The 27173-nt window shown below is 32.6% G+C and overlaps 1 protein-coding gene across 3 annotated transcripts in view; it reads right to left on the bottom strand.

Annotated features, from left to right (window-relative positions):
• The window catches only part of LOC105347601 (inhibitor of nuclear factor kappa-B kinase subunit epsilon), a 384423-nt gene that overhangs the window by 353630 nt on the left and 3620 nt on the right, over positions 1-27173 (bottom strand). The window lies entirely within an intron of this gene.

The following is a 27173-nucleotide window of genomic DNA, read 5'->3' on the forward strand; positions in this document are numbered from 1 at the left end:
CTCTCTCTCTCTCTCTCTCTCTCTCTCTCTCTCTCTCTCTCTAGAGAGAGAGAGAGAGAGAGAGAGAGAGAGAGAGAGAGAGAGATAGAGGGGGGGGATTCTAAGGCGTGATTTATCAGTCTTGACATTTCTTTGATAGATTAAATACGCTTGGTAAAGCATGATTTTCGTTCCGTCCATAACGATTTTGGTCCCACATAAAATATTAATTGCAGTTCCGGAGTGCAATCACAATCTTAAAAAGTCCCAGCCACCCTTATTTAAAAATTATTTCCATGTGTACAGGTTCAAACAAAGATCAAATAAATAGAATATTGTGAATGCATATACCATGTATACATTAAATTGACCATAAAACAGTTTATTATCCGACAAGTGACACATATAGGCCTGGATAAAAAAAAATCATGTACATGCGCATAATAAACTTGTAGAAAGGGAATCCCGTTAGAAAATTCAAAGCCCTAAATCCTTATTTTGTGAGTACAAAATTTAATTTGAACCCACCATTTATTATTATTCAATTGTATTATATATGGTGAACTCCAAGTCGAAAAATGAATGTATTGAAATACCATTAGCTTACGGACCCTCCATCGTTCGAGAGCTTTTATATAGTATTAAGCAGTAGCCTGGTGTGTAGTATCAGAACGTTTTTCGGTCTGCTCATTGGTTTTTGATCATGAATATGACATGTTTGAATATCTTACAATATCTTAAACGATTCATGCTTAAATTCTCTTGAAATTGGAATTAAAAAATAGAAAAATCTAAGATGTTATAAACGGTATAAAATCAAAAAAAAAACTATCCCCTGAGGCTTATGATTGATTTCAAGTTGTCTCTTTATTTTAAACCTTACAGGATATAAGATTTTTTTTAAATTAGAAGAATAAGACACAAAAAACGCTCAATGACTACTAATATTTAAGCTTTGACAGATGCAAAGCCCTTGTCTAAGGATTCGAGGTTTAAGAAAAATTTCAAAATTGAGGATGACATGTAAAATATTTTACAATACATCAGAAAGCTGATTGCGATTATTTAAAAAGTCACACATATTTAATAAAGGAGGATCTTCCATAGAGAAATTAAATATCTAGTAATCCTATAAAATCGAAAGAACTTGCTTCTAAGGTATATAACTAAAATTTTATGCAGTTTATATTTAGGTTGTGTAGGTTGAAACATGATCCCGTTTGCTAATATACATGTAGATACTTAATTTATTTTGATTTTGGATTTTAAAAATTCTCTTTCACAGACACTTCAAGAATTAAGTCAATATATTATCCACAGCTAATAATTTTTTTAACTTGTTCTTTCAATTTTTAACATTTAAATGAATTATTTTATTAAAAATTTATTGACTTAATTGAAAAATGAAAAAGTTACGTTTTTATTCCAAAATCTGTTTTTTCTGTCTAAGTATAAGATCCCTTATTATACAGATGAAATACAAAAACATAACTAGTTGATTATGTTTTTGTACATCTAACGATATTGTTTTTATGATTTCTTAAAGAGATGGTTTAAAAAAACATATTAGAACTATAGCTGCCCAACGAATAAGCAATAGGAACAATATACATGTAATATCGATTCTTAAATTTCTAGTATGTTCCTTGTAAAAACCAAAAAAACCAAAAACAGAAGTCCAAAACCATATATACGCGTCTAATTTAGAATTGGTACAAGACTATTGCATACTAGTTTTAATATTCCAAGATTTTGTAGGAAATATGGCCATGCATTAACTCGCAAGAAATTTAAATGCTTAAAGAAAGATAACTCTAGAACTTTATATCTAAATGTACTGTTGAATTTCCTATAGAAGATCTTTAAAAATTCATATTTTAGAAAGTACTCATCTATTAAACACTTAACCTGGTATGTATATAGCTTTTATGATTATCATCCATTGTGCAAAGCGAGACAACTCTTCTAATTTAATTTTTTGAGATGTTAAAAATTTATCATTTTGAACCCCTTGAAACCCCTATAAGGAGTCAGAAAGTGGCCCCTTGGACCATAATTTTTTAATTGTTCTCTTTATTCTGAACTATTAACCGTAAAAATTTTAAAGATCGGATTAAATATTAAAAAGTTACAGCTTAAGGGCTATTTTGAATTATGTCCCCTTCAGACCCCTTATTTTTCAGAATTTTATTTTCAGAACCTTTCCCAGTCTGCGCATTAGTTCTAAGATTGTAACTATGAAAAATAAAACTATTTGCTTGATAACTCTTTGAGAAAACGTTACATGTGTGAATTCAAATTAACATGGAAACTCCCATAGACAATTTTCATCGGCTCATAAAACCGGAAGTACTCAATACTATTCAGTGAAACTTGGAATATATCTTCATTACGTCTATCTAAACAATATATATCCTAATCATTCAATGAGCAAAGCAAGATAACTCTTGAAATTTAATTTTTTTGAATTGTGATAAAGTTATCATTTTCAGACCCTTAAAACCCCTATAAGGAGTCAAAAAGTGCCCCCTCGGACCATATTTTTTAAATTGTACTCTTTGTTCTGAACTTTAAACCGAAAAGATTTTGAAAATCGGATAAACAATAAAAAAGATACAGCTAAAGGGCTGTTTTTAATACTGACCCCTTCAGGTCCCTTATTTTTCGGAATTTTTTTTCTAATACCTTTTCCGGTCTGTGTATTAGGTTCTTCATTACAAATACAAAATATAAAAATACTTGCTTAAAAACTGTTTGAGAAAACGTTACATGCGTGAATTCAATTTAACATAGAAACTCCCATAGACAATTTTCATCGGCTCATAAAACCGGAAGTACTCAATACTATTCAATGAAACTTGGAATATATCTTAATTACATCTATTTGAACAATATATATCCGTCTTAGAACATTCCTAAGCTTTTCTGAGTTTTTATTTTTTTCATCCCCCCTTTTCTCAAGTTTGAGGCCTAAAATCTCAAAACTGATAAGAGATAGAAACTCGCCGCTGCTTTACTTTTTAAACAACTCGACATGGTTGATCTAACTGTAAAATTACAACGACTTTCCTTTAAAAATAAAAACAATATATTGATTCATTTAATTTCTACTATTTTGCTTGTGTAAACCGGAAGTACCGGAACCGGAAATCCAAAACCTTACAAACTGGTGACATTTAGAAATGCTATAAGACTAATGTATTGTTATTTCTGAAATCCTTTCCGTTTTAAAAAAATCGCTGACGGAAATTCTGTCGAGAAAAAGAATAATAATAACTAGACCTATTTTTGTCTCCAACAAAAAGGAAGGGCTTTTCGACAGCCCTTAAAACCCTTTATTTAAATTTATCATATTTTCTCTCAGAATCTGTATAATCAAAATTAGGAAAATATCATGAGCATATACCCACACGTTAACATTTAAGAAATTAAATGCCCAAAGAAAGACAACTTCAGAATTTTTTATCCAACTATATCGTTTGTTTCCTGAAATACAGATCTAAAATTCATATATAAGAAAGTACTCATTTAAAATTCAAGAGTTTTGGTATGCCAAAAGCTCTAATGCTATTCATTCATTGAGCAAAGCGAGATAACTCTTGAATTTTATTTTTTTTGAAATGTGATAAAGTTATCATATTCAGGCCCTTAAAACCCATACAAAGAGTCAAAAAGTGGCCCTTTGACCCATAATTTTAAATTTAACTCTTTATTCTAAACTAATAACTGAAAAGAGTTAGAAAATTGGATAAGTAATAAAAAAGTTATAGCTAAAGGGCTGTTTTTAATACTGACCCCTTCAGGTCCCTTATTTTTCGGAATTTTTTTCCTCAGACCTTTTCCGGTCTGCGCATTTAGTCCCTCATTACAAGTACAAAATATAAAAATACTTGCTTAAAAACTGTTTGAGAAAACGTTACATGCGTGAATTCAATTTAACATAGAAACTCCCATAGACAATTTTCATCGGCCCATAAAAACGGAAGTACTCAATACTATTCAATGAAACTTGGAATATATCTTAATAACGTCTATTTAAACAATATCTATCCTAATCGTTTATTGAGCAAAGCGAGATAACTCTTAAAATTGAAATGTGATAAAGTTGTCATTTTCAGACCCTTTAAACCCCTACAAGGAGTCAAAAAGTGCCCCCTCGGACCATAATTTTTAAATTGTACTCTTTATTCTGAACTATAAACCGAAAGGATTTTGAATATTGGATAAACAATAAAAAAGTTACAGCTAAAGAGCCGTTTTTAATATTGACCCCTGGAGATCCCTTATTTTTCGGAATTTTTTCCCCAAGACCTCTTCCGGTCTGCGCATTAGGTCCCTAATTGCAAATACAAAATATAAAAATATTTGCTTGAAAACTGTTTGAGAAAACATTACATGCGTGAATTCATTTTAACATAGAAACTCCCATAGACAATTTTCATCGGCTCATAAAACCGGAAGTACTCAATACTATTCAATGAAACTTGGAATATATCTTAATTACATCGATTTAAACAATATATATCCGTCTTATAACATTCCTAAGCTTAACTGATTTTTTTATTTTTTCATCCCCCCTTTTCTCAAGTTTGAGGCCTAAAATCTCCAAACTGATAAGAGATAGAAACTCGCCGCCGCTTTACTTTTTAAACAACTCGACATGGTTGATCTAACTGTAAAATTACAACGAATTTCCTTTAAGAATAAAAACAATATATTGATTCATTTAATTTCTACTATTTTGCTTGTGTAAACCGGAAGTACCGGAACCGGAAATCCAAAACCTTACATACTGGTGACATTTCAAAATGCTATAAGACTATTGTATAGTTATTTCTGAAATCCTTTCCGTTTCAAAAAAATCGCTGACGGAAATTCTGTCGAGAAAAAGAATAATAACTAGAACTTTTTTTGTCTTCAACAAAAAGTAAGGGCTTTTCGACAGCCCCAGTTTCCCTTTTTTATTTAAAGTGTCAAACAAAAAATATCTCTAATCTATTTGCAAATTTTCTAATCGCCTCGGTATAACCAGGTTCTTAGATAGGAGTTTATGAGTACTGCAGTGTGAAAAGAAAGATAACTCCAGAATTTAACAAGTAGCTACACCTGTAATTTTTAGAAGAATATTTTCAAAAAATCATTCCAAAGTAAGTATTCATTCCTTGGACGCAAAACTTGGTATGCTAAGAGTATTTGTACTCTACATTCTTAGAGCAAAGCGAGATAACTCTTCCAAGAAATAATTTTGAAATTTAAACAAGTTGTGATCTTTATGTCCTTCAAACCCCTAAAAGGAGTCAAAAAGTGGCCCCTCGGACCATAATTTTTAAATTGTACTCTTTATTCTAAACTATTAACCGAAAAGATTTTGAAAATCGGATGAATAATAAAAAAGATACAGCTAAAGGGCTGTTTTTAATACTGACCCCGACAGATCCCTTATTTTTCAGACGTTTTTTTCCAGGACCTTTTCCGGTCTGCGCATCAGGTCCCTTATTGCAAATATTAAATATAAAAATATTTGCATGATAACTGTTTGAGAGAACGTTACACGCGTGAATTCAATTTAACATAGAAACTCCCATAGACAATTTTCATCGGCTCATAAAACAGGAAGTACTCAATACTATTCAATGAAACTTGGAATATATGTTAATTACTTCTATCATAATAATATTCAGGCGTCAAATAAATTTTTTAAGGTCATTTGAATTTTTTTGTTTTTTCATCCCCCCTTTTCTAAAGTTTAGGACTTAATATCTCAAAAACAGTAAGAGATAGAAAGTTGTCTACGCTTACAATTTTGTTCAACTATTTATGATTAAGGTAAATCTAAAATTTGAATGCTCTCCTTTAAAAAATAAACAAAGAATTGAGTTTCAAACAATTTTTGCAATTTTCCTTGTAAAAACCGGAAGTACCGGAACCGGAAATCGAAAACCTTACATTTCATAAACTGATATAATTGCTTTAAGACCAATGTATACTTGTATTAGTATTCCTTCCAGTTTTCAAAAAATCGCTGACAGAAATCTGTCGAGAAAAATAATAATAATAAAAAAAGACGAAAACAATAGGTCTTTTCGACCGAAAGTCGAAAAGCCCTAATAACTAGAACTTTTTTTGTCTTCAACAAAAAGTAAGGGCTTTTCGACAGCCCCATTAGCCCTTTTTAATTAAATGTTCAAAAAAAAATTATTCTCTAATTTATTTCCAGGTGTTCTAAACGCCTTGGTATCTCCAGTTGCTTAGATAGGAACTTATGAGTAGTGCAATGTGAAAAGAAAGATAACTCCAGAACTTTACAGGTAGCTACACTTCTAATTTCCAGAGGAATATTTTCAAAAAATCATATTGAAGAAAGTATTCATTCCTGGGACACAAAACTTGGTATGCCTATAGTACTTATGCTCTACATTCTTACAGCAAAGCGAGATAACTCTTACTAAAAAACATTTTGAAATTCCAACAAGTGATGATCTTTAGGCCCTCCAAACCCCTGTAAGGAGTCAAAAATATTAAGATAGAACTCTTTATTCTAAACAATAAACTGAAAAGATTTTTAAATTTGGATAAAAGGTAAAAAAGTTACAGCTAAAGGGTTGTTTTGTACGTTGGCCCCTGCAGATCCCTTATTTTCTCGAATTGTCTACCCAAAAACTTTTCCGGTCTGCACATTGGTAGTGTCATTACACAAAAGAAATATTGTAATGTTAACTTGTAAACTTTTTGAGAAAACGAACGACGCGTGATTTTAGTTTAACATTGAAACTCCCATAGACAATTTTTCCTAGGCTCATAAAACCGGAAGTACTCAATATATTTTATTGAAACTTGGAATATATCTTAAATACTTCTATCTAAACAATGTCTTGGCGTCTTATAAAATTTCTATGGTTTTTTGAATTTATTTTCTTTTTCATCCCCCCTTTTCTCAAGTTCGAACCCTAATATCTCGAAAACGGCAAGAGACAGAGAAATGGCTACGCTTATGATTTTGTACATCTTTACAAGATGCATCTAATTCTAAAATTTGAATGCTCTAACTTAAAAAATAATAAAGATATTGTGCTTCAATGGATTTTTAGTATTTTCCTTGTCAAAACCGGAAGTGCCGGAGCCGGAAGGGCAAAACCTTACATACGCGTGTCATTAACAGTTGCTATAAGACTATTGAATAATTGGTTAAATATTCCTTTCCGTTTTCAAAAAATCGCTGACGAAACTTTGTCGAGAATAAGAATAATAAAAAACAGAAGAATAGTAAGGGCTTTTCGACCTCCCTAATGTTTAAAATGTTTAAAATAATGTTTAGATCTTAATAGAATAATAAATTCGTTTAAACTCTAATAAACGCTTTGATAAAACTGAATTTCCATTTATGATTTGTAATGTCACCAAGACAAACTGATATAAAATTTGTTGCAACCATCACATATAATGGTATATATTAAATTTTTGGATTGACATGACATGTCCGAATTAATATACCATTATATATGATGGTTGCAACAAATTTTATATCGGTGAAACAGGGACAACATTAAGAACAAGAATCCGGGTGCATAAACAGCAAATTAAAGACCCAGAGTACCGGAAAATAAAACTCAGCGAGCACATCGATGTATGCGGAGGCGGGCAATTTAAAGTGTTTCCTTTTTATAAACTTTTTACAGAGAGTGCAACGGAAAGAAGAGAAAAAGAAAAACATTTTATTCAAACTTTAAAACCTTGCCTCAACAGACTGCTATAATTTAGCTTTGTTTATGTATTGTGTATATATTTCATTGAATTACCCTATAGATTACGCGGCAATAGCCCTCTACTACGTTAACTTTAACGTCATTGTATTGTAGACGTCACCAAGTAACGTAATTGTGTTTTTAAAAACGTCTGAAGATTGAATGAAAGCGCTAACGTTTTACTCTGTGTTGTCTTTCATTTTTCAAATTTTATATATATATATATATATATATATATATATATGACTTTTTCTAATATCAACATTAACTGAATTTCTGGGTTTGTTAAGAAGCTCAGAAAATTGTCAATTCAAGTGCTTCATGGTAACTATAGTATGTTGGAATCATTGATACTCTTGCATTTATATCTTTGCCATACACGTGATCTATCATGGTTCCACCATCAGTTGTTATTTCCGTTACTAGTTGAGTATATCCATTTCTTTCCATTAACTGCTTAATCGAAGAGATGCCATTGTTTATGTTTTGATTAAAATCGCCCATAATAAGGCAAGGAAGATTCAAAGTCTGAACAAATACTAACATTTTATTCATCGTTTTCAAAAAACATTCAACAGCATACGATGAAGGTCGGTACAATGTAATAAATAATACATTACTCGCTTTAAAAGCTATATATTCTAGATTGTCAATAGGTAAAATAACTCGTTCATACTGGAATTGTCTGTTAAGCTTTCTGTAGACACATACTCCTCCTTTGCCCTGAGCTTGTATTGCATTGTCTGAAGTGTATGCATTTCTGCGAAGTTGATGGACTGATGAAAACAAATTCAATTCCGTATCAGGATTTCTTTCATTTGTCACCCATGTTTCTACTAAACAAATGAAATCAATACTTCGGTTTCTTAAAGTAATCTTAAGATCCTCTAAATGGTTTCGCAAACCCTCTATATTGTGATACAGCACTGTCAGTCTCTTTTCAGTCACCTCTTTGTCTATGTCAAGAAACTGATGCATAGAGGCCAGACATTCCGGGATACATGGATTTGAATATATTGACTTTTCATTAAAATCTCGCAATGTCAAACCTTCAAGGGAAGTTACACGACTTAAGGCAACATAAGCTTGTCCTGGTTGAAAAATCTTTTTCAATGACACAACTGCTTTAGAAACGGTTAAACCTTGCACTTTATGAACAGAACATGCCCAGGCGAGTTTTAATGGAAACTGTTTTCTAACAATGTTACTGTTTTTCCCTACCATCTCTTCTACTCGCTCGATGAGTACTCTAATTTCGTTATTTACTTTTGTTCCACGTCGCTTACCAACACTTTTGTTGTCAAAACATACTTCTACCAACTTCACTTCTGATGCATTCGTAGACTTTCCATGTACCAATTTTGTAACAGTTCCAAATGCACCGTTAACTAAACCGTCTGCAATATCAATGTTATAAATCAGCATAACCCGTGCACCAACACATATCTGAAGCTCTTTCACTAACCTAAATTGATTTTTTACCGACGAAAGCGTATTTCCTTTCTCTTCTCCACGTGAAGACTTTTGTTTGATACAGTCTTCCGCTCTTAAAACCGTTGGTTCTATTTCATTGTTTGAACATAGTGAAGCTAATGCTTGTGCATTGAATTCATTGACTTGAGCATTTGTCGAAAATATATGCAATGCGTTAATAATTTCGTCATTTTCCCTGCTCTGTAGTAAATCTTTGTCCTCCGAACTTAAGTTTTCCTTCTTAACCTTTATTCTACATCTGTTCAGAAGCTCGGCAAATTGTTTATCTTCTTTTTGTCTCATGATCTCGGTCAAAGTCACAACTTTAAAGGAATCATTCCATAGATCAAAGTAGCAATCGTGTATGAAAAGAGGCTTTCCCTTAACAGGCGGTAATTGAAAAAAATCACCAAAGGCTAAAACGCTCACATTTCCAAATGGTGTATAATCTCCAGTTTGTTTTATTTGTCTTAGACGGCCGTGTATGTAAGTCAACAGTTTCTTATCAACCATCGATATTTCATCAATTATCAACAACTTTAGCTGCCCAAGTTTTGTTCTCAGCGTATTTAACTTGTCATCACCAAGTGGTTGATATTCTAATGGCAAAGCGCTGTTTCCAGGTATAGCAAATGTACTGTGAATAGTTGCTCCTCCAATATTAAATGCTGCTACACCCGTTGGTGCCGTTAACAATACTGATATATCGTCTGGATTTGCTAGGGAAGGAGCAAATAATCGTGATAACTCATAGTAAATGCTTTTAATCAAATGGCTTTTCCCAGTTCCAGCACCTCCTGTGATAAAAACTTGTAGTTGCGAAGGTTGTCTTCCACCTATTGTTTCAACACACCATGATTTCAGTTTGTAAAAAATCCTTTGTTGTGTTTCATTCAAAGATCGGATAATCTTTGTGCCCTCATCTTTTGAAATTAAAGGTTGGGAAATTTCAACCGATTTCGAAGACTTTTCTAACAAATCAGGAACTTGCAGTTCTAATTCATTATCGTCGGTTTCTTGAGCTTCTTTCTCAATTATACATTCAAGCCTATCAACTTCTGCTTCTGGACAAATCTGTGACCATGCATTTTCTCGAATACCACCATTTTCAAGAGTTTCTTCAGCCTTTTCTAAGGCATCTATATCCTTTTCAAATGAACTCCGGTTTCTTTCAACAATTTCTTTAACACCTGGATAGTTATAAAATTCCTCGTAGCTATTTCTTGATTTCAATTCTTCGATTGATCTGTGAGGACAAAATAATTGCAAAATACTGAAATAATATTTCTCAGCGGATTTATCCGGTGAAAATCGGGGGTATCGTATGACAGCTTTTTCAGTTAATGTTCTTTTCTGAATGTAACCCAAGTTCTTCTGCAATAAATGAATGGGGCTTCTTGGATTTTTTGATACCTGCGATGAAGCTAAAACTCTATACTCAGAGCAGAATGCAGCTAAGCACATACTATCAAATTCATTAGAGACGGGTCTTGCAATGTACTTCTCAGTGAGGCTTGACATCCAAATTCCTTCATCTGCATCTGATTTCTTTTCCAAAACTTTTAAAGGTAGACTCATACGAATCGGATTTTCACCTATAGGTATAAACTGAACTTTTCTTGAACATCCTTTTAACTGCAAACTGCAAACTCTGAAAGCAGCTTCTTGTGCACTGACTTCTCTATGATGTAAATATGCGGCTCCAAGTTTCTTCATGGCAGTTTTTGCTTCATGATTACCATCTCTTGCTTCTCTTTGGGTGCAATCCAAAATTTGACTCATTTCTCTTTCTGCTTTTGAAATGTAAGATACTATATAGACCACGCATGCATATGCATCAGTTATATACTGAATGTCCATATTTGCATTCCAACAGGAGAGTAGCTTTGGGTTATACTGATTGATCCACGATTCTTTAGGATTTCGTTTAAGGACAACACAAGTCGACTTTGTTAGATAGTTGTTAGCCTCTTCAAACTGTTCTTGAGTAATACCTAATGTATGGAATAGTTCTTCAGCAACCATCTCTTTTGAGTCATTTTCTTTAATATAATTCCAAATCCTTGATAACAATTCTTTCGATCTATCTTTTCGGTTGGTCTCTTCGATATTGTGACGAATAATTTTATTGTAGTCTTCTTCTGACATATTCAAATCGACAGTCTTGATATTTTCCTGTTGAGGATGACACACAAAAGTTTTTTCTGACGGTGGTCGTGGAAAATTGAATCTACATTCTTTTGAACCCTTTTTACATGACTTCGAATGCGACTTGCTGTGTGTTTGAACGCTCTTAACAATTTCAAATCTTTCATCATCTTCACAAGGAATTTCACAAGTAACATAAGTATCAATAAAGTCAGCTACTTCACAATCAGCATCTGTATGTAATTTAGGCGCATCTTCAATCCAGAATAGACAATGTGTATGTGGAGATCCTCTTTGTTGGAATTCAACTCGATAAAAGTAATCTTTTACTTTTCCGATAGGATTTGCATTTGATAAGATCACTTTCTTGAGAAAAGTTTGAAACCGATTATCAAACATTCGCGAAACAGTTATTGGATTCTTTTTAAGAATTTCCCATTTCTCAGACAGCGTCAGGTCTTCAACATTTCTTAAGTCGTTTTGCTGTTTTAAGATAGCTTCAAATATTTCTGGCCATCTCATTTCAGCAGCAGAGAAGGAACAAAACCATGTTGGAAGACCAAGTTGTCTAATCATTGCAAAAAGATCCTTTTGTGTTGTCTGCCAATATGGGGGAGTCCCTCGAATCGGTTTTAGAAATTTGTATCCGTCATCTGATTTAAAAATCTCTTGCAGAGAGTCTTTGTTTTTCAATGACTTCAAAGTTAACTTACTTCCATCAAAACCTTTCTCTGGTGTCTTTCTTAATGCTATTGAAACGTTTGATACCACTTGTTGCAATTCTGTCAAATACTGGGAAAAGAAAATGAAATCGGTATCATTTGCATATCTAGGATCAACATTCAGCAATCTGTTCAAAAGGTATCTGGACAATGTTAAACGGACATCTCTTTCATCGTCAAATATATTCTCACCTGTAGGAAAGTGACATGGAAAGCACTTTGTGTCTATTCCTTTTTCTGTTAAAATGCTAATTGGATTATTTTTTTCACAAGGTGCAAAACAAAATATTTGATCGAAATATTGATCAAGAACCTCTTGACCTAAATCAACTGGCTGGAGACAAGTATCATGTGGCAATGCATGATTTATTTCATCATCAACAGTTTCGCACATTTCTTTCTCGTGAACATGTTCCTCATCAGAGTCGTCATTGTCAGCAGTAGACATTTCAATGGGGTTTTCCCAGGTCTCATCAAATTTAAGGTCTTTGTAATATTTATTTGTTTTACATAAATACTCAATTGCTCTTCTGACCTTTTGAGTGTTTATGAACTTGAAATCACAATGACCTTTGTAAGCAAGTTTTCTTTTTAATTTGACTTGAATTAATTGGTTTTCATTTCCAGGTCGTGGCAGTGATTCTACAGTCTCTGAAACATTGCTAGGTACACAAACAACGGGCCCTTGAACACCAAACTGACCTCCTTTAGGTAAAGCCATCATTTTCTTGAATGGAATGATTCTAGAGACAAGGTGACGCTCAACCGAGTTTAATTCTCTTAAAACGTCTGGTACCTCTACGTTTTCTAATTTATTCATAAAACATTCGCCAGGCATAGTACCAGATAGAAGTTTTCTATGGCAAGTGTAGCAGACCCACAGTTTACATCTAGATGAACATACATGATTTTCAGTCCCTGGACATCTTTCTAAATATTCCGTTGATACACATACTTGTCCTAATCCAATCCCGTCTGCGGTTGTATTTTTGCTGTATATTTGAGGTTCGCATATCAAGACTTGTTTTCTAAATAACAGAGCTCTTAAACCAGTAACAAGAGAAAGTAAAATAAAAAGATGAAAAAATCGAATTATTCCTGGTACGACTTAACAAAATCCGAATGATTTTAAGTACGACTTAACAAAAACCTTCTTGATTTTAAGAACAACTTAACAAAAAAAATCCGAATGTGTCTAAGTAAGACTTAACCATTATTTTTGGTACGAGTTAATTTTACTATTAACATTACGATATTTTTTAAACCAAGGACGCGGAAACAAAATTTCCGGAAAAATCAATATTTAAACGCCGATATCTCTGTAATGCATCGTCCGATTTTCAAACGGATTTCAGTTTCGTATTCAGCATGAACAACTCTACAAACCTCGTTAACATTTAAAATTAAAACGAAAAATTCGAAAATTCGAAAATTTTAAAACACTTCCGGTTTAGACCGGAAGTGACGGAAACTAAATTCCAGCCTTATGTCCGAATAAAAACGATCAATGCTTCAACACTAAAAATTCCAAGTCTCTATCTTGAAGCATTTTTGAAAAACGCCCTGGACAAAATCACGTTTTTAAAATATAAAAATTGACGTAACGTTGAAACGGAAGTGACGTTGTAGTTGAAAATTTAACATCTTTTAGGGACGATAATGGTACATAATCCCTGAAAGTTTCATGTAAATCTGTTGAAAACTTTTTGAGAAATTAAGCTTTAAAAAAGTCAGAAAAATAAAGAAAAAGAATAATAACTAGAGCAAAGCTCGTTGCAAAGCAACGAGTGGGTCTTCCGTTAATGTCGAAAGTAAAGCTTGAAGTTCCTGTAAGAAGCAGAGCTCTTAAAACAATAACAAGAGTAACTAAAATAAAAAGATGAAAAAAAATCGAATATTCCTGGTACGACTTGACAAAATACGAATGATTTTAAGTACGACTTAACAAAAACCTTTCCGATTTTAAGAACGACTGAACAAAAAAAATCCGAATGTGTTCAGGTACGACTTAACAATTATTTTTGGTACGAGTTAATTTTACTTTGAACATTACGCTATTTTTCAAACCAAGGACGCGGAATCAAAATTTCCGGAAAAATCAATTTTTAAACCCCGATATCTCTGTAATGCATCGTCCGATTTTCAAACGGATTTCAGTTTTGTATTCAGCATGACCAACTCTACAAACCTCATAAACATTTGAAATTGAAACGAAAAATTCGAAAATTCGAAAATTTTAAAACACTTCCGGTTTAGACCGGAAGTGACGGAAACCAAATTCCAGCCTTATGTCCAAATAAAAACGATCAATGCTTCAACACAGAAAATTCCAAGTCTCTATCTTAAAGCGTTTTTGAAAAACGCCCTGGACAAAATCACTTTTTTAAAATTTAAAAATTGACGTAACGTAAAAACGGAAGTGACGTTGTAATTAAAAATTTAACATCTTTAAGGGACGATGATCCTTTATAATCCCTGAAAGTTTCATGTAAATCCGTTGAAAACTTTTTGAGATATTGAGCTTTAAAAAAGTCAGAAAAATAAAGAAAAAGAATAATAATAATAACTAGAGCAAAGCTCGTTGCAAAGCAACGAGTGGGTCTCCCGTTAATGTCGGAAGTAAAGCTGGAAGTTCCTGTAAGAAGCAGAGCTCTTAAACCAATAACAAGAGAAAATAAAATAAAAAGATGAAAAAATCGAATTATTCCTGGTACGACTTAACAAAATCCGAATGATTTTAAGTACGACTTAACAAAAACCTTCTTGATTTTAAGAACAACTTAACAAAAAAAATCCGAATGTGTTTAAGTACGACTTAACAATTATTTTTGGTACGAGTTAATTTTACTATTAACATTATGCTATTTTTTAAACCAAGGACGCGGAATAAAAATTTCCAGAAAAATCAATTTTTAAACCCCGATATCTCTGTAATGCATCGTCCGATTTTCAAACGGATTTCAGTTTCGTATTCAGCATGACCAACTCTACAAACCTCGTAAACATTTGGAATTAAAACGAAAAATTCGAAAATTCGAAAATTTTAAAACACTTTCGGTTTGGACCGGAAGTGACGGAAAATAAATTCCAGCCTTATGTCCAAATAAAAACGATCAATGCTTCAACACAGAAAATTCCAAGTCTCTATCTTGAAGCGTTTTTGTAAAACGCCCTGGACAAAATCACTTTTTTAAAATTTAAAAATTGACGTAACGTAGAAAAGGAAGTGACGTTGTAGTTGAAAATTTACCATCCTTTAGGGACGATGATGCTCCATAATCCTTGAAAGTTTCATGTAAATCTGTTGAAAACTTTTTGAGATATTAAGCTTTAAAAAAGTCAGAAAAATAAAGAAAAAGAATAATAATAACTAGAGCAAAGCTCGTTGCAAAGCAACGAGTGGGTCTTCCGTTAATATCGGAAGTAAAGCTGGAAGTTCCTGTATGAAGCAGAGCCCTTAAACCAATAACAAGAGTAACTAAAATAAAAAGATGAAAAAAATCGAATTATTCCTGGTACGACTTAACAAAATACGAATGATTTTACGTACGACTTAACAAAAACCTTTCTGATTTCAAGAACGACTTAACAAAAAAATCCGAATGTGTTCAAGTACGACTTAGCGATTATTTTTGGTACGAGTTAATTTTACTTTGAACATTACGCTATTTTTTAAACCAAGGACGCGGAATCAAAATTTCCGGAAAAATCAATTTTTAACCCCCGATATCTCTGTAATGCATCGTCCGATTTTCAAACGGATTTCAGATTCGTGTTCAGCATAACAAACTCTACAAACCTCGTAAACATTTTAAATTAAAACGAAAAATTCGAAAATTCGAAAATTTTAAAACACTTCCGGTTTAGACCGGAAGTGACGGAAACTAATTTCTAGTCTTATGTCCAAATAAAAACGATCATGGCTTTAACACTGAAAATTCCAAGTCTTTATCTTGAACCGTTTTTGAAAAACGCCCTGGACAAAATTACTTTTTTAAAATTTAAAAATTGACGTAACGTAAAAACGGAAGTGACGTTGTAGTTGAAAATTTTAGAACTTTGAGGCACAATAATGCTTCATAATCCCTGAAAGTTTCATGTAAATCTGTTGAAAACTTTTTGAGATATTAAGCTTTGAAAAAGTCAGAAAAATAAAGAAAAAGAAAAATAATAATAATGAAAAAGAAACAATAGAATAACAAGAGGGTCTTCCGTTGAAAACGGAAGACCCTAATAATAAAAAGATACAATAGAATAACAAGAGGGTCTTCCGTTGGAAACGGAAGACCCTAATAATAACTAGAGCAAAGCTCGTTGCAAAGCAACGAGTGGGTCTTCCGTTTATGTCGAGAGTAAAGCTTGATGTTCCTGCAAGAAGCAGAGTTTTTAAATCAATAACAAGAGCAACTTAAACAAAAAGATAAAAAAATGAGTAATTCTTGGTACGACTTAATGATTCTATGTGGGAATTAACAAAAACCTTTACGATTCCAAGAACGACTTAACAAAAAATTCCGAATGTGTCAAAGTATGACTTAACATAAATCAAATTATTTTTGGTATGGGTTGAATTTTACGCTATTTTTTAAACCAAGAACGCGGAATCAAAATTTCCGAAAAAAATCAATTTTAAACCCCTATATCTATTTAATGCATCGTCTGATTTAAAAACGGATTTTAATTTCGTGTCCGAAGTAAAACGATAGTTCTATCTTCTCTGTTAATGTCATAGCTTTATCTTTTACAAAAAATGAGAAAAGATCCGGACAAAATCACTTTTTAAAACGTGAAAAACGTCAAAATGTGACGAATGTGATGACGTCATTAAATAATTTTTTTCAAATCAGAGATCTTTTAAATACCCATAAAATCTGTAAATTTTAAAGCAATCGATGCAAGCGTTTTTAAAATATTTGAGTTGGAAAAAATATAATAAGACAAGAATTTAATACATAACTCTGCGATTACCTTAATCTTATGCCTATAAATATGGTTCAAGATCACTGCAAACCCTTTACCCAAAGGCACTCTGTGGATGAGTATGAACCAGATTGAGCCAAAGGGAGAGAATCTATGCTCCGGATAAGTAATCTTGACAGAGATCGGGCAGATAAATATGCCTTTCTATCTAACTATGAAATAGTTTTCGTGCTATCTGCTATCGGTGAATAGTCATCAAAACCGTTCACCAGCAGCATTTATTCAATTTCTCTCATTTACAAACTCAGAACACCTCTGATGTAATCCGATCGCTGCATTAAATTCTTAGTCCGATAACTCTGAGTTGTTTATCATAGAAAAAATTCTGCATTGCGACAAATAAAGTTTTTTTTCGATAATAAAATACATATTTACTATTTGGACAATAGCAAGATTATTATCCCCCTCGACAGCAACTATTTCTCTCGGCTTGGCCTCATGATATAGTTGCTGTCTTGGTGGAAAATTAACTTGCTACATTCTCATAGCCAGTAAAAAGGTATATAATGTCCAATCCACCTACATTCCGAGTTATATAACCTGCAATATCACTGTGCAGTCAACACAACAGTCATAGCCGCAAGTTTCAAAATTTACTCCTGCTTTTCATGCACTTAACATTAAGAGTCTTCATATTGCATACTAATTCAAACAGGAGACACCCCTCTAACTAAAGATAATCATTAAAATTCATTTTATGAATCATTACAACACTCATAAGCCTTCAAGTACAGCAAATCTCAATTTTACAAAATTATTAACAGGCACTTTTTTCGAAACTGTCCCTTGCTCCCTTTAACTTAGTACATTATCGTTTAATGAAAAGATGTTTTGTCTTAGACTTAGAAAGCTAATGCAATTCTGAGAAAAAGTATACCAAAAAGTCCCAATTCCATTGCAGTTTAAGAAAAATCTGGCCATTGAAGTGAACCCTCCATTTCAACTTTCCTCTATTCAACACAGCCTTATTGGGTTCTCCATTATAAAACATCTTTGGCTAACCTTTTAGAGGTCAATTGTTTATCAACCTCCTTCAATAAGAAACCTTTCTCAATACAACATAAATCTACATGATATTATCATGATAAAAGCATCACATCACTTAGAAATGCCCTTACATGTACACTGTATACCCCCCCCCCAATCTTTTGATTTTCATAAAAAGTCATTGTTTGAAATTTTTTACCTAATTTTATGAAACTTGTGGCAATTTTCACACATATTTGAAAATAGTCATCAATGATACTAAATTTTGATCTTTTTTTTTTTTGTTTATTGAATTATCATTATAATTAACAAATAGACATGTATTCCTGCATGTGAATTCTTTTCTCCATTAAAAAAAGTAAGCTAACAATCATATTAAGTGAATATTTAATCTATTCTGGTCTCCTTTCAACTATGCTAAAACAGTAAGACCTACAAGTTCAACATCTGCCTTATATTAAAGTTAAATTCAAACACACCTGGGTAGCTGGAGACAAGGGAGACTTCCATGAAAAATGATCAAATTTTACTACAAGTTTTCCTACATTTGTATGCATGTATACATTAAAAGGTAAGAATTCGTTGTTTCTTATTCATTTCAAAAGTAATTATCATGGCAGATGTTATTTGAAGGTCAAATTTACATTCACATATCCTTCATGTAATCTTAATGGTGACAGTTGGACCGGAAAGAGTGAGGTGATTTTTAAATTATAAACACATCTAAATATTGATCATTATAAAATTATAAAAAACAAAATAAAGGAAACTTAATTGCATACTTTTATTGAAAACAAATTTTCACAGCTAACAATTGTAAATTACTTTAAACACTAATAAACAGCCTTAATTTTGTTTGTTATAATTTCTTATCAAACACAAACCACAACAAGGCATGATGCTTAACTTAGAGTTCCATTACAGTAACTGTTCATGAATTATCCGATTTAATTTGAATTACCGGTATTAAATAGTCTGTAGAACACAAGGAATATGCATGTGGGTAGAGGTGACAGGTTATCCTCAAGAGCTGAAATTAAAAAAAAATCAATAAGCTGTGTTAACATACATGTACTAATAATAGATGTGTTTATATTAACATATTCATAGTATTTCTGAAAAAATACACTGACCATGCAGTGTAATTTGTATGACATATCCCGATACATGACATTATCATTTAGTCACTACAAAAAAAAAAAATTGCATATCAAGTCTTGATATACCATTTAAAAAATTTCTTAGGCATAGACATATATCAAATTGAGAGAGACAGAGAGAAGAAGAGAGAGAGAGAGAGAGAGAGAGAGAGAGAGAGAGAGAGAGAGAGAGAGAGAGAGAGAGAGTTTTTTTTCTTATAGTGCAACAGTCAATTTTTCAATTCGTAAACTACAAAGGAATATTGTAGATTGGCAAAAAATCACGATGGTCTAAATTTCACTACGTTTGCGATTTAATATTTTCTTGCAAAATTAAAGGACCCAGCAAGAATAGTATCATGAGTTTTAAAAAACGTTTAAATGCTTATATTCTGATCAATTGAATTTTTAAGCACCGTGAAATTAAAACCATCACAATTGGTACTTTAGTAGAAATCGTGAAATTTTAACACCGAGGAATTAAACGACTTACAGTATTTCATCCGAACATCGTCAAAGTATAATTTTCTGCTATACCATGCATTTCTTATTAAATGAATTCTAGTGGGTTTTTGTTGAGGCACATGCAGTAAAAATTATTACATACATTTGTCTTACCGTAAAAAATGTTTAGATGTGTTATGCATGTAAAGTTTACCTAAAATGAATCAATGAAATTCAATATATATAAAAGATACCGGTAAACTAATCTTAAAAAAATACAATGCTTCTGTGAAATAATAAAATCTTGAGAAGAATATTTTATAAATATCAGGTAACATTAACCTAAAGTCTGAACTTGAAGTTCTTTTCATCTTGCACTCTGTTTTACATGCTCTTTCACAGACGATAACCACATATGACGAAGAGCCAGACGAAAGGTCTCAGTTTAATTAGATTAAATATCTACAATGTCAAATATATTTTTTAATTAAGCACAAGCCTGTCTGAGTTTTTTAATTCATTAATTAAGTGAAGGCGATATGGAAAAGATCTGGTATATTCAAATATTTAGGGCTTAGTTATCATCATGCAAACATGTACTCTAATTACAACATTCTAATCTTTTGTACTTTAGGACCCCAACCCCTTTTAATTGCACTGTTTTACAGTGTGTGGAGTGTTGTGCAATACAAAATAAGACATGCATATACATAATAAATAGAAATTAGAGTGGTGTGCAAAACATACACGTGAAAATACACTGGACAGATAATATTCCGAGATTCCTCTGACTCTAACGCCCGCTTTTAAATTGTGCCGCACGTCAAAAGCAGAGGTCAGAGTCAGAGGAATCTCGGATTAGATTGAAAAGTGCAAATACTTTGAAAAGAAAAAGTCAATACGACATATCCTATATTGAAACATACCTTAATAATCTGTCATATGTTAGCTGAGCTGAAATTTCCACTATCGACGTCTTGCAGGCAATGCTTCTTTTAAAAATGTTGACACACCGCTATCAGCTGTTGTTCGCAGTCAAAACATGGCGAGTTGACATGGGGGATTGTACGATAATTATTTCGATTAAAACTTATAAGACTAACAGAAACTAACAACGTAATTATCGATCGAAGTAAGGAAATCGTTTCGATAAACACTCTGATTAACATTTAAAAAAAAGGATTTCGGTTTAATGACATATACGAATTGTTTTCAGCAGGAGTTACTTTCAGTGAGAAGTTTGCACTATTTTTTAAACCAATAACGCGGAATCAAAATTTCCGGAAAAATCTATATTTAGACCCCGATATCTCTGCAATACATGATACGATTTTAAAACGAATTGCAGTTTTCTATTTAGCGTTGCAAACTCTACCATATGCATATACTTTTATGCTTTCTTATCAAGTTTTATGATCAGTACGAATCGTTTTCAGTAGAAGTTACTTTCAGTGTGAATTTTGCACTATTCTTTAAACCAAGTGCGCGGCATCAACATTTCCGGAAAACTCAATTTTTAAACCCCAATTTCTCTTTAATTCATCGTCCGATTTAAAACGGGTTTCAGTTTTAAATTAAGCTTAATAAAAGCTTCTTTGCTGCTTAATGATTAATATCAAATTATTGGTCAGAAAAGAGTTATTATGAAAAGACTTAGTAGCCCTTCTGGCCCCTAATTTGAGGGGTCAGCCCCCCTTTTTTTTGGTATCAAATTAAAGGTCTTGCAAATATAAACATATATTGTTCAACAAGTGTTCACGAATTGTTAACCGTTATAAAGATATCGGAACAACTGTGTTTTAGGGGCCGACCCTTCAACTCCTTACTGGGGCCACCAACAAAACTTTTTTAGGTATCACATTGTAAACAACATTATTTTCAGCAACTTTTGTTATACAATGTTTTTCAAAATATTTCTCCTTTTTAAGATAATATTGATCAAAGTTTTGGACTTCTGGCCCCTTAAAACTCCTAATTATGTAACATATGACTTTAGTATGGTCCAGTATAGATGAACAGCTGTACAATGAACATTTTTGCTTCTATAATTAATAACAAATTATTTTTCAGTAAAGAGTTATTATAAAAAGGCTTTAGAGCGCTCTTGGCCCCTAATTTGAGGGGCCAGCCACTTTTTCTTAATATTAAATAAAAGATCTTATTAATATAAACATATTTTGTTTAATAAGTGTTCAAAAATTGTTGACCGATTTGGAGATATCTGAACAACAGTGTTTTAGGGGCCGACCCTTAAACTCCTTACTGGGGCCACAAACCATAAATTTTAAGGTACCATTTTCTAAAAAAAACATTATTTTAAGCAACTTTTGTTCAACATTGCCTTTCAAAATATTTCTCCTTTTCAAGATATTAATGATCAAAGTTTTGGTCTTCTGGCCCCTTGAAACCCCTAATTACGTAACAAATGTTTAAAATAAGGTACTTTGTAGATAAACAGCTGTACAATAAATATTTTTGCTTCTATAATTAATGACAAATTATTGCTCGGTAAAGAATTAATATTAAAAGAGTTTAGAGCCCTCCCGGCCCCTAATTATAGGGGCCAGGCCCTTTTTGTTAAAACAAAACAAAAGCTCGTGTAAATCTTAACAACTTTTGCATTACATGTTTTAACAAATTATCTACAGATTAAAAGATATTTTGCAAAACGTGTTAAAATTTTGCCAAAAATTTTGGTGCCAATTTTTGACCTCGGGCGAGCTTCGGCGCCGTGCGCATTTTTCACAATGTCAAATACAGAGGATCATCTACAGACATCCATCTACATTTCCCTGAAAGTTTCACGTTTCTATACCATTTAGTTTCGGAGGAGTTTCGTGGACAAAATAGTCCTTAAAAATTCACAAAATCTTCAAAATCTCAAACCGGAAGTGACATCATCAGCTCAAAATTTTATATTCGCAAGAACGTTTTATGTTCTATCAGTCCTGTACATTTGGTGAAAATCGACCAAATAGTTTTTGAGTTATAGCTCTCGAAAAATGTCAGAGGAAAAATATAGAATAATAATAAAAAGAAACCGTAGAATAACAAGAGGGTCTTCCGTTGGAAACGGAAGACCCTAATAATAATAAAAAGAAACAATAGAATAACAAGAGGGTCTTCCGTTGGAAACGGAAGACCCTAAAAAGACAAAAACAATAGGTCTTTTCGACCGAAAGTCGAAAAGCCCTAATAAAACATCAGAATAACAATAGGTCTTTTCGACCGAAAGTCGAAAAGCCCTAATAAAACATCAGAATAACAATAGGTCTTTTCGACCGAAAGTCGAAAAGCCCTAATAATAATAATAATAATAATAAAACATCAGAATAACAATAGGTCTTTTCGACCGAAAGTCGAAAAGCCCTAACTAGAACTTTTTTTGTCTTCAACAAAAAGTAAGGGCTTTTCGACAGCCCCATGAGCCCTTTTTAATTAAATGTTCAAACAAAATATTCTCTAATGTATTTCCAAGTGTTTTAAACGCCTTGGTATCCCCAGTTGTTTAGATAGGAACTTATGAGTAGTGCAATGTAAAAAGAAAGATAACTCCAGAACTTTACAGGTAGCTACACTTCTAATTTCCAGAGGAATATTTTCAAAAAATCATATCGAAGGAAGCATGCATTCCACGGACACAAAACTTGGTATGTCTATAGTATTTATTCTCTACATTCTTACAGCAAAGCGAGATAACTCTTACTTAAAAACATTTTGAAATTTTAACAGATGATGATCTTTGGGCCTTCCTTACCCCTATAAGGACTCAAAAAGTGACCCTTGGACCATAATTTTAAGATTATACTCTTCATTTTGAACAATAAACTGAAAAGGTTTTTAAAATCGGAAAAGAAATAAAAAAAGTTACAGCTAAAGGGCTGTTTTGTACGTTGGCCCTTGCAGATCCCTAATTTTTTTGAATTGTGTACCCAAAAACTTTTCCGGTCTGTGCATTGTGCGTATCATTATAAATCTGAAATATTGTAATGTTAACTTGTAAACTTTTTGAGAAAACGAACGACGCGTGATTTTAGTTTAACATTGAAACTCCCATAGACAATTTTTCAAAGGCTCATAAAACCGGAAGTACTGAATATATTTTATTCAAACTTGGTATATATCTTGAATACTTCTATCTGAACAATGTCTCGGCATCTTATAAAATTTCTAAGGTTTTTTTTAAAAAAATTATGTTTCATCCCCCCTTATCTCAAGTTTGAGCCCTAATATCTCAAAAACGGTAAGAGATAGAGAAATGGCTACGCTTATGATTTTGTACATCATGACAAGATACATCTAATTCTTAAACTTGAATGCTCTAACTATAAATATAATAAAGATAGTGTGCATCAATGAATTTTTAGTATTTTCCTTGTCAAAACCGGAAGTGCCGGAACCGGAAGTCCAAAACCTTACATACGCGTGTCACTCATAGATGCTGTAAGACTATTGTATAATAGTTTCAAAATTTTTTCGCGTTTTCAAAAAATCGCTGACGGAAATTCTGTCGAGCATAAGAATAATAACTAGAACTGTTTTTGTCTTCAACAAAAAGTAAGGGCTTTTCGACAGCCTCAGTTTTCCCTTTTTATTTAAATTGTCAAAATTTTTTTTAACTCTAATCTATTTCCAAATTTTCTGAACACCTTGGTATAACCAGTTGCTTAGATAGAAATTTATGAGTAGTGCAATGTCAAAAGAAAGATAACTCCAGAACTTTACAAGAAGCTACACTTCTAATTTCCAGAAGAATATTTTCAAAAAATCATATTGAAGTAAGTATTCATTTGTCGGACACAAAACTTGGTATGCCTATAGTATTTATGCTGTACATTCTTACAGCAAAGCGAGATAACTCTTACTAAAAAAAAATTGAAATTTGAACGTGATGATCTTTGGGCCTTCAAAACCCTTTAAGGAGTCAAAAAGTGGCCCCTCGGACCATAATTTGAAGACTGTACTCTTTATTCTGAACAAAAAACTGAAAAGAGTTTTAAAATCGGAAGAGAAATAAAAAAGTTACAGCTAAAGGGCTGATTAGTACGTTGGCTCCTGCAGATCCCAAATTTTCTCCAATTGTCTACCCAAAAACTTTTCCGGTCTGCGCATTGTGTGTATCATTATACATCTGAAATATTGTAATGTTAACTTGAAAGCTTTTTGAGAAAACGAACGACGCGTAATTTTAGTTTAACATTGAAACTCCCATAGACAATTTTTCATAGGCTCATAAAACCGGAAGTACTGAATATGTTTTATTCAAACTTGGAATATATCTTATATACTTCTATTTGAACAATGTGTAGGCGTCTCTTAAAATTCTTAAGGTTTTTTGATTTTTTTACTTTTTCATCCCCCCTTCTCTCAAGTTTGAGCACAAATATCTCAAAAACGGTAAGAGATAGAGAAATGGCTACGCTAATGATTTTGTACATCAAGACAAGATGCATCTAATTCTTAAACTTGAATGCTCTAACTATAAAAATAATAAAGATATTGCGTTTTAATGATTTCTTAGTATTTCTCTTGTCAAAACCGGAAGTGCCGGAACCGGAAGTCCAAAACCTTACATACGCGTGTCATTAATAATTGCTATAAGACTATTGCATTATTGTTTAAATATGTCTTTCCGTTTTCAAAAAATCGCTGACGGAAATTCTGTCGAGAAAAAGAATAATAAGAAACATCAGAATAACAATAGGTCTTTTCGACCGAAGGTCGAAAAGCCCTAATAAGAAACAGAAGAATAACAATAGGTCTTTTCGACCGAAAGTCGAAAAGCCCTAATAAAACAGAACGAAAACAATAGCTCTTTTCGACCGAAAGTCGAAAAGCCCTAAAAACAATCAAATTTCTTCGAATTCATACTTGGGGTTTTAATGAGATTAAGAATACGACAAAAGATGGGTTTAAAGTGAACTGAAGCAAAAAGAAAGTTTAATGTAAATGTCTTCAAATTTGGACACATTACCATTAGCTAGGTTGACTATAGAGTCCACTGGTTTCCTCGTAGTGAGCGAGGTTCCCTCTCTGAGAGGTAACACCACAATAGGCTCCTCCGCTGAGGTTCCTGGGTAGGACCTCACTGGCTCATCCAGAGAAACAGAATCCTTGAGGTCGTTGTTGTGAAACATGAAGCATATCAGTTTGATGTGGGTGTAGGTCTGTTCCTAATCGCACCTCCGTAACTCAGAAAACCTTTAGAATACAATATCTATCATTCTGTTAAATTGATTTATGTCTAAGCTAGACACAATTGGGTTTTATTTCTACATTAACTTCTATACATGGTTCAATAAATACCTATTGGAATTACATAAATTATATGATAATTGGTGCACTGTTGTTTATACTTTACAGAAAACTTAAAATAGTTGACAATGATAATACAAGAGCATTTTCGTAACTGTAGTACATTGTAAAACTGGAAAAATATGATTTTACACCACAGACTCTGATCATGAGATCAATATGTTCAGCTTTAGTTTTGTCTACACTAGTAAACTTTTAATAAAAATCATCTTATTTCATTTAATCATTTTCTAAAACATTAACTTAAAAGTGATTCTTTGTTATGCGTTTGTCATGAGTTCAAGATCTTTTTTTAATAAAGAAAGTGAACAAACTTTCTGAAAACAATCACAATGGGTAGAACCAAAAACCTTACAATTTACATCTTATAAAACTTTCCCTAAAGGCAGCATATACCTGTGTGTTAGGTCCATATAGATCTCATATAGCTCTGAATTCATGACACAGAAAGGGTCCCTGCTCCTGTAAGAGATCATGAGCTGCTACAAAAATCCATCGAAAGTCCACATCTGATGCACACGGCATTCCAGCAGACGAACCAAGAACTCGGTCAATGTATCTCTGAGGTATCTGTGTGTGAATAAAATTATACACTGTTTATGGATGAAGTTAAACACTGTTTGAAGATGAAATTAAACATTGTTTGAGGCTGAACCACACATGTACTGTTTTCATTGTTTTCAATTCTACTTATTGTGGAATCATTAATTTTCGTGGGGGCCAATTTTCGTGGATTACTAAAATTTTACAGGTTTGTGGGGACGTAATTTCATGTATTCTCTTAAACCTACAGAGGAAATATGACTTTATTATCCTAATTTATTAATTCGTGGATGAAAGGTTCCAACGAATTCCACGAAAACTGAGCCACCACGAAATCTAATGATTCCACAGTAGTGTATACAGAATAAAATTCGTCCTGGTCCGTTTCATTTTCGCCCCATTTGCCAAAGTTGTCAGTGGGGAAATTCGAATGTTTCCAATTATATCTCTCCAAACACAACTGTGTCTGGGCGAATTCAAGACGGGGGGAAATTGTTTGCAAATGAAGAAGGGTGAAAATTACACGGGGCGAAAAAAAAAAACCTGTGAAATAACACTGTATACAATACTTGAGTCTTAATTAAGATTGTTTGACCGACCCTTCTTTGACAAGTGATGTTGGGTTTTTAACTTGATACCTAACTAAATTTACATGTACCTATGAGTTATAACATGCATTTTGATTGGATAAAGTTAGTTAC

Source organism: Magallana gigas, chromosome 4, assembly GCF_963853765.1.
Source record: "Magallana gigas chromosome 4, xbMagGiga1.1, whole genome shotgun sequence".
Taxonomy (NCBI): domain Eukaryota; kingdom Metazoa; phylum Mollusca; class Bivalvia; order Ostreida; family Ostreidae; genus Magallana; species Magallana gigas.